The following is a 9,334-nucleotide window of genomic DNA, read 5'->3' on the forward strand; positions in this document are numbered from 1 at the left end:
CAATAATATATTATTCAGTCTTAATACGGAAGGACATTTTGACATATGCTCCAGTATGTATGAACATGAGGATATTATGCTTTGTGAAATAAGCCAGTCACAGAAACACAGATATTGTACTATTTCACTTACATGAGTTGCTTAGAGTAGTCAGATTCATAGAAACAGAAAGCAGAATGGTGGTTGTAAGACACTGGGAGAAAGGAGGAACACGTTTTTTTTCTTTTTTTTAAATGAGTATAGACTTTCAGTTTTGCAAGATGAAAAGGAAAAGAAATCTGGAGATTGACTACATAATAATATAAATGTACTTAATGCTACTTTATACCTAAAAGTGGTTGAGAGAGAAAGTTGTATGTGCATTTTACCTCAAATTAAATTAAAAATTTTTAAATGATCAGTGACTGCCAAGGGCTTGTTGGATGGAGAGAGGGATGAACAGGGATGAACATGGGAGATTTTTAGGGCAATGAAACTCTCCGAATGATGCAATTGTGGATACCTGCATTTGTCGAAACATACAGAACGTTACAATAGAAAGAATAAATCCTAATGTAAACTGTGGATTTTAGGAAAAAATAATATATCATATCAATCAGTTTTAAGAAGTGTACCACATTAACGCAAGATATTAACAATGTACTCAGTCATTCAGGCATGTGTGACTCTTTTGTGACCTCATAGACTGTAGCCCACCGGGTTCCTCTGTCCATGGGACTTTCTAGGTAAGAGTCCTGGAGTGGGCTGCCATTTACTTCTCCAGGGGATCTTCCTGACCCAGGGATCAAGCCTGTGTCTCCTGCACTGGCAGGTGAGTTTTACCACTGAGCCACCAGGGAATCCTGAAGTCAGTAACAGAGGCAACTATATGAGGGAGATGGGAAGTATATGGGAACTTTCTGCACTTTATTCTCAATTTTTCTAACACAAACTTAAATAAACTAACTTTTTAAAACTGTCAGATTTAAGAATTATTCTCTAAATGTATCAGAACAGCATGTACATGTTGTCTCTAAAATCCAAAGATTCCCAGTGAAGATTATAGTTTATTTTCTCCCATGGTGGATGGCACTAGGGAACATACTTCAGCGGGTATTTCTGAATCTGATCCAGACCGCTAGGTCCCTAGAAACTTCATTAATGTATAAATATCACTGAAATATTTCTGGCATAATGTCTCCTATTAAAGCATCTAGAGTTTTCCTATGTCCTATCCAATGAAAAATGTCCTTTATGTTATATAACAGTATGATATACTAGGAGAAATTAATATGAGAAAAAATTGGATATTATGCTAAAAAGAGCACGTTAAGTTGACATAATTCTAAACAGTGCAGGGGAATTGCTGTCTTTGCCAGTTGAGACTGGACTACTCCCAACTGCATATATTAATTGGGAATGAGAACCCAATTATTTGATCAGTCAATTAGTGGCTGCATATCAGCTGCCAGAGCTGTTTGATTTGTTTCCACAAAAAGGCCCAATCTGGAACACATCCTGCAATTCATGCTAACACCTGATAGGGTTTGTGTGAGCCTCCGTCATCTTCAGAATCAGTGTTGGCTTTTAACTCAACATGTTAAGGAATCAAGAGAGAGATGCGGCCAGTGGTGAAGGACTTTCATTCCCACCGCATGTTGAGGAGCCAGGGATATGATCACAGAATGGGTTCCTGGGTTCTCTGACCCACTGCATGACTAACTCAGGCCACGTTCCATGGATTGCCTGACCAGCATAAGCTCTCACTCTTAACATACCAGGCTTCCCTGGTAGCTTGGATGGTAAAGCATCTGCCTACAATGCGGGAGACCCAGGTTTGATCCCTGGGTCGGGAAGATCCCCTGGAGAAGGAAATGGCAACCCACTCCAGTATTCTTGCCTGGAAAATCCCATGGACCAAGGAGCCTGGTGGGGTTCATGGGGTTGCAAAGAGTTGGACACGACTGAGCAACTTCTCTTCTTCTTAACATACAGACACTTTGGGTTCTGATTGACTCATGCTAAGAGCCCTAGAAGATCTGGATCAACCCGTTTCTCTATGATACAATAATCTTGTTAAATGGATTTGGGTACTTTCAGGAAAAGCACAGAGGAAGTCTCACGGTACACATTTCAGGTAGGATTACATACAGCTGCCATGAACACACATCTTCAAATGTATCTACTGATTCCAATGTAATATATTCTTAAGTCAAGGGGCCCTGGTCCAGTGACAGTTATCTGTGGGAATTACATGTCAGGCCACACATTCTCACTCTAGTTTCTCAAATCAGGTTTCTGCTTATCAGACACGTGGTTTCTATGGCACAAGTAGTGGGCTGGGAGTCTATGCCACGCCTTTGGATTCAGGACCAGTCAGCCACCATCACAGATTCCTGTGTCAAAACACTGACTCTTGGGAATTTCAAGAGTGACACTGCATCCCTGAAGTCTTGTACAGTAACAGGAAGACCTTCTGTTGGGTGCTTATGTGCCACCAGCACCAGCATCTGTACCCTGCTTCTATGAGACCCTGAAAGTCTCTCTGAAATCAAAGGGCCCCACCCCTTTGCAGAAATTCCCCCTATCGTTTTCAGGTTTCGAGATGCTGATGCTTTCCTCTGTAGTAAAACCTTTAAATAGCTCAGAGAAGTGAATTTCCTGTGGGTCTTTCCAGGGCTATGTTCAGGATGTGACTGAGTCGATCACAGACTAGAATCCCATTCAGCATTCATTTCAATATTCACTTCAGAAAATTTCTTCCTCTACCGCGTGCCAGGAAAATTCTGGCATGAGAACCTTTTCGATTATAGACCACCACTTAATCTAGGCTAACATGTTGGATTCTAAATTTTGGTTGAGCAGACTCATATCAATAAAAATGTTATCTCATGTAATCTTAGATTTTGCCCCTTTTGATATTTTATAATTAGGATCTATTCTTATGCATGCTTCCCAATTTGTGAGGATAAAAGTTCAGAAGATTTTGTAGTTCTTTTTATGTATATTTTGTCTCCACCTAGTATAAATCTGCAATTGTTTCCTTGGAGACACTGAAATTTTACTTTCATTTTGGGTTTGCAAGAAAAAAAATAGACTGTGTCAAGGGAGAATCTTAAGGAGGGTAGGTGTTCCTTTATGAAACAGCTTTCAGACGGAGTCTCTACAAAATTTTTAATAAAAGGGATGTCTAGTTTACTTAGATCAGGAAGAAAGACTTCATTCTTCTACAAAAGGTACTGAGAATTCCATCTGAACAATTTCACTTGAGCTACATGGAGTAGCTTGTGTCCTGCTAGAATGCTGCTTGATAAAGTGGTTAATACCAAAGATGGAGACCTGTCTACATATTTGTTGAATGCACAATCTCCTTACAGGCAAGATGGGGCTCTGAAAACCTGTGACGCAAATAATGTCATAATTACACAATTATTTCCAGACGTAGAGAAAGATGAAATTCTGTTTGGGGGTCAAATCTTTGGTTGAGGACAGACCCCTGGCTTGAACCAGGGGTGGAAGTGGTGAGAATTCATGAGACTCTGGACACACTTTTATGAAAGTTATAACAAGACTTGGAAATGGAGTAGACGTGCACATAAGAAAAGATGAATGTAGGGAAATAAGTGGTAAAAGCCAGGCTGAGAGAACAATTTTAATTTAGACATGATAATTTTGGGCTAGCACTGGCCATCAAAGTGGAGCGACCAAGCAGGCAGCAAGATAGAGAAATTTAGAGCTCAGAGTAAGGTCTGCCTGGAGACATAATTCACAGTTAGCATTATTAATAAATAATGATTAATGCCAAATCACCAATATTGTGCTTAGTTGATAATAATAATTCAATAAACAGGGAATTCTTATCTCTATGGTATTCCAAGAAAGACCAAAATAGTCTGTACTCAGAAACCCCCTACTATTAATAGTCAGGGACATAGATCAAAGTGGAGAAGATTTTAAAAAGAGTAAAACCCACAAGTGTAAAATATACAGTCAATAAAATAAATATTGCAGTAGATGTAATTTTGAAAATAAGGCAAACCACAGGGAGCTCTATTTCTCCTGGATGAAGCTGGGTTTATGTATCAGCTGGAGAATTTTCTGTAGCCTTGGACAATACCTCACTGAGCATATAATTGCCAGAAAGGTGGAAAGGAATTAAGCACCGTGAGTAATATCCTTTGTAATGTCTCAGCGAAAGGTTAAGGAAATTTCATTTGCTGTGAGGAGATAGAAATAAATTAGTTGAAGTCACCATGGAAAATCAGGCGGGCAGGAACAGATAGTGATAAGATCCAGAGGAATAAATATGAGATTTTTAAAAATAGACATTTTAATTCACAGAATAATAAATGTGAGAACAATTTTAAAGATGAGAACTTAATGCAGAATGCATACAAATTTTTCTGCTTAAGTTAGAAAGGGTTGGATATCTTTATAAGACAAGCCAGTTGCTATGATTTTTGTTATTATTTATTTACACATTTTAATGGACAGGAAGCAAATAAATTAAGGCGTGAACATGGAAATCCCTAAGATTCTCAGAAGACTCAGAGCAAAGGAGAAAAAAAAATTTAGAAATTAGATGGTCAGAAGCCCTTTTTGGAATTTGACTCTCTGACTAGTAATAGTTGTTGAAACATTAACTTTGCATTTCTTCTTTTAAGGAAATTAGGTTCTAATTAACTATGTACATATTATTATATTAATTGAAGGGGCTTCCCTGGTGGCTCAATGGTAAAGGATCTGCCTGCAGTACAGGAGACATGGGTTCCATCCCTGGAGTGAAGAGAGACCCTGGAGAAGGAAATGGCAACCTGCGCCAGTATTCTTGACTGGGAAATCCTGTGGACAGAGGAACCTGGTGTGCTACAGTCCATTGGGTCTCAAAGAGTGAGACACGACTGAGGAGAGAAGCACAAACACACACACACATGCACACACACGCATGCACACACACATGTGCACATGAGCTTGGTATGCTAGTAACGGGTAGAAAGAGCACACAATGGATTGTGAAATAGATACGACTTTTTATAATGTAACCTAGAGGGTGGGAATGGGGATAAACGGAGCTGAAGTCATGAACACCCAGAAATTAGAGCTGCCAGTCCTCGTCTATTTCAGAGATAAATCCAAAACCAAAGACGAAGGATGGGTGAGGTAGAACGGATTGCCTGCCTCGGCTCTGACTGGAGTGTGGACTGGGGAAGGTGACGGTGGCAGAAGTAATGGGGTGTGACCTCTGGACGAGGCTCTGCACTTTACCCCACTAAGCCCACCTTGCCAATTTACGCGTCCAAGTTACACTCTATTTTAGGTAGAGCAAATTTGGGTGCAAATTTGCTTGGGAGGACATAGCCCACCTCCAAGCAGCTGAAACCATAGATGTTGGTAACTAAATTCATTGACCTCTTTACTGTAAAGGCCAGAATTAGAGTTGACCATTTTTGGAGATTAATTTGTGTATGTGCGAAGTCTCTCAGTTGTGTCCAACTCTTTGAGACCCCAAGGATTATAGCCCACCAGGCTCCTCTGTCCCTGGGATTTCCTAGGCTAGAATACTGGAATGAGTTACCACTTCCTCCTTCAGGGGATTTTCCCAATCCAGGGGTGGTACCCACATCTCTTGTGTCTCTTGCATTGGCAGGTGGATTCTTTACTACTGTACTACCTGGGAAGCCTTGAGATTAATTTAGCAGACCAAAAAGATGCAATTAAGAATATAATTTTTTCCTTCTCTTCCTGCTGTAATTAATTCCATTACACAGATGAGAGGAGTGGCACCACATACAGCATATACTGACAACTGGCTACAGATCCTGTGGGTTTTGCATTCTTTAAATTCTTCCTTGAAGGTGTGAATATATTCATGAAGGGTCAGTCAGTGAATGAACAATAAACAGAGTGACACTGTTACTGGATTCCCCAAACATACATATGTTCCCTTCAAAGCAGGGTCATAGAAGCATACCACTGTATTAAAAAATCTGATTTCAAGCTCCAACAGTGCCCTTGATGTTTTATCTAATGCCAGGCCATTTTCAAACTACTCAGAAACACTGTCTGCTCAACCACTGAATAGAGATTAACATTCTGCTTGTTCTACTTCACAGGACATTTTGTGGGTAAAAGAAGTCCTTAGGAAACCACGAGACATCACACAGATATAGAGTGGACTTCTACGCAATGTAAAACCTCACAGGTAGTGAAAAATTTCCCCTGTGATTATCAAGATGTTGATGAAAAACAGATACCTGAAGGATATAGCCTAGGGTTATTAGCTCAGCAGTAGGGACCAGCCAGAGCCATCAAAGTTTAGAAATTTAGAGCTAGAGAGCCTTCAGAGATCATTTATTCTGACCCCTTATTTTTTATATTGAGACTGACTTAAAGTCATCTTGCCTATGAGACACAGAACTCTCAATAAAAAGTGGTCCCTGTTTGTGTTACCCTTCCTTATTTGTTGTTGTTCAGTAGCTAAGTCATCTCTTATTCTTTGCAATCCCACGGACTGCAGCACAACAGGCTACTCTGTATCTGTCCCTCAGTATCTCCCAGAGTTTGCCCAAGTTCGTGTCCATTGGATTGGTGATGCCATTTACCTTATTATAAGTGAATAAATTCAGGACCTTTTCAGATCCTTAGGAGCAGGAATGCCATTCCATCTAAAGATTAAAATGCCTGGTTGCTTTCAGAGGCTCTTTGCATTACCCGAATTCAATTCAGTTCAGCGGCTCAGTCGCGTCTGATTCTTTTTGACTCCATGGACTGCAGCATGCCAGTCTTCCCTGCCCAACACCAACTCCTGGGTCTTGCTCAAACTCATGTCCATCAAGTTGGTGATGCCATCCAACCATCTCATCCTCTGCCATCCCCTTATCTTCCTGCCTTCAATCTTTCCCAGCATTAGGGTCTTTTCCAATAAGTCAGTTCTTTGCATCAGGTGGCCAAAGTATTGGAGCTTCAGCTTCAGCATCAATCCTTCTAATGAATATTCAGGACTGATTTCCTTGAGGATTGACTGTTTTGATCTCCTTGCAGTGCAAGGGACTTTCAAGAGTCTTCTCCAACACCACAGTTTAAAAGCATCAATTCTTGGGTGCTCAGCCTTCTTTATGGTCCAACTCTCACATCCATACATGATTACCGGGAAAGCCATAGCTTTGACTAGATGGACATTTGTTGGAAAGTAATGTCTCTGGTTTTTAATATGCTGTCTAAGTTCAGCATAGTTTTCCTTCCAAGGAGCGTCTTTTAATTTCCTTTAACTTTAGTACGTGGTTTTATTTAGTGAGTAAATTGTCACTTTTACCTGTTCAACCAGGAGTACATCTCTTTCTTTCTGAGTGAGTTGAGAGCAGCTGTTCCAGGTTGGTGATTAACTCTGGCAAGGGTTAGTCTCCCAAATATGTTTCCATAATCTACCAGCTGGCTGAACTTGGCCAGTTTTCTGAACCCGTCTGATGCTGTTGGTCTAAGTAGAACATGGCAGCATTTTAGGTTGTTGCTGAATTAATGGATGAGGGAGTAAGGAATGGATGCCATGTAGCTTGGCCACACCACAACAGTGCTGTTTTCCAACCATCCCCAAGCTTGGCATAAAGCACAGATCACCATGCTCACAGTTCTGCAGGCCAGTCAGAGTACCCTACACCTGGCTGCGGTGGGCCAGGTGGGGATTCCTCTGTCCTGTGGTTATTCAGTCTTCTGGATCAAGAAAGATAGCTAGAGTAGGTCCTTCTCGTGCTAATGCAGAAGCTCTAATGTAATACATGAGCAACTCTTCAGTCTCTGTTTGTATCACCTTGTTAATATCCCATTTAAAGCAGGTCACATAGCTGAGCCCCAGTCGAGAGATGAGGAAGTATGCTCCACCTGCCACGAGGTCACTGTATGTGCCATATCTGACCTCAGCTGGGAGGCAGGTATGAGTGAGCTGCACTGTGCTCCCCTCAAATCCATATGGTGAAGCTCTACCCCTCAATGAGACTGTGTTTGGAGACAGGGCCATTAAGGGCGTAACTAAGGTTGAATAAGGTCATAAGGGTGAGCGCTAATCCAATAAGATTGATGTCCTTAGGAAACACAGAAGAGACACCGGAGCATGCCCTTACAGGGGAAGAAGTCACGTGAGGATGCTGCGAGAAGGCGGGTGTCTGCTGGACAAGGAGGGTCATCCCACTGGAAGCCACTCCTGCCAGGACCTGATCATGGTCCTCCAGCCCCCAAACGTGTGAGAAGATAAATTTATGTTCAGTCACCCAGTCTCTGGTCTTTCCTTGTGGCAGCACTGGAAGTTTAATGCAGAGGGTCACAGCCTACTCTCATGAACGTGGGAGTGGATGGGGGGAATATTTGTTTGATGATAATCCATTTTACCATTGGTACACAGTTTATATTCCAAACCAATTTTCAGCCTGGTGGAAGTAAATTTTAGAGAACATTGCCACCTGCTTGAGAACTCGCAGTCAGCAGGTGACAGAAGAGAGTCTTGAAACAAAGACTTACTAAGTCAAGCCTTCTATTTCTTTTTATTGGATAACTTTTTTCCTCCCTTAGAATCCTGGCTGGTAACATAGGTGCAACAGAAGAACATTATGTGAATGGGGAATGAACAACTGTATTTCTTAGAGTCTTGCTGGGATGATGATGAAGCACCAAGAATGAAACAAGATGTTCAATGAGGTGCGAGCAGGACAAGCTGAATTAAGGGAAGCTAACGTGTGTCTAAGGAGAAGGTGACAAACCTCTAGGTTAAGCTTCCATTCTGTTACTTAGGAGCAGGATAAGAATAGCATATACCCTGGAGGTTTGTGTGACAATAAATGAGGTAATGTATGTATAAAGAAATAAGTACCAAAAAAGTGTCTTTGTAATGCTAAAACAATGATAGATTTTACTGTTATTTTATTGCAGTGTCAAATCTGACAGATCAAATGACACATCCTTGAGTCGGATAAACTTCTCCCGTGGATGATGTTTGCATGACTCCTTTATTTTTGGGCTTCTTAATAAAAAGGAGGAACTAGTGAAATCTTGCTCATCTCAGAATCACTGTGTGCATACATGTCTGTGTATGCGTGTATGTTGGTGACATTAACTCTCTGCTATGATCAGAGAAAAATTAAACATGTGGTTTAACTCTCAGGGGCAAGTTAACTTCGAAAGTTTTCACGTGCAGTTCCCCTCAGGATCTACCTCCCTCAAGTGTCCTGTCTATTACTATAGGTATAGTTGAAATTCTATAAACCTGTGTACACATGCCAACAGAAGCACACGCCGACACAGAATGTGAACACAGACCCCAATGTGTATACCACCAGCCACACTAGAGCACACACCAGCACACACAGAC

General features: G+C 41.1%; 1 long non-coding RNA gene across 2 annotated transcripts; it reads left to right on the forward strand.

Annotated features, from left to right (window-relative positions):
- Positions 1–450: 450 nt before the first annotated feature.
- LOC112449570 (uncharacterized) lies at positions 451–8,239 on the forward strand. 2 transcript variants are annotated; one of them, XR_003038157.2, is made up of 4 exons: positions 451–811; positions 1,975–2,116; positions 6,093–6,181; positions 8,060–8,239. It is a non-coding gene; the product is annotated as an uncharacterized lncRNA (long non-coding RNA). The 2 variants fall into 2 exon arrangements; XR_009490402.1 differs by lacking the exon at positions 1,975–2,116 and having other exon boundaries at positions 695–811.
- The last annotated feature ends 1,095 nt before the right edge of the window (positions 8,240–9,334 follow it).

The sequence above is a fragment of the Bos taurus genome, chromosome 14 (assembly GCF_002263795.3).
Source record: "Bos taurus isolate L1 Dominette 01449 registration number 42190680 breed Hereford chromosome 14, ARS-UCD2.0, whole genome shotgun sequence".
Taxonomy (NCBI): Eukaryota; Metazoa; Chordata; class Mammalia; order Artiodactyla; family Bovidae; genus Bos; species Bos taurus.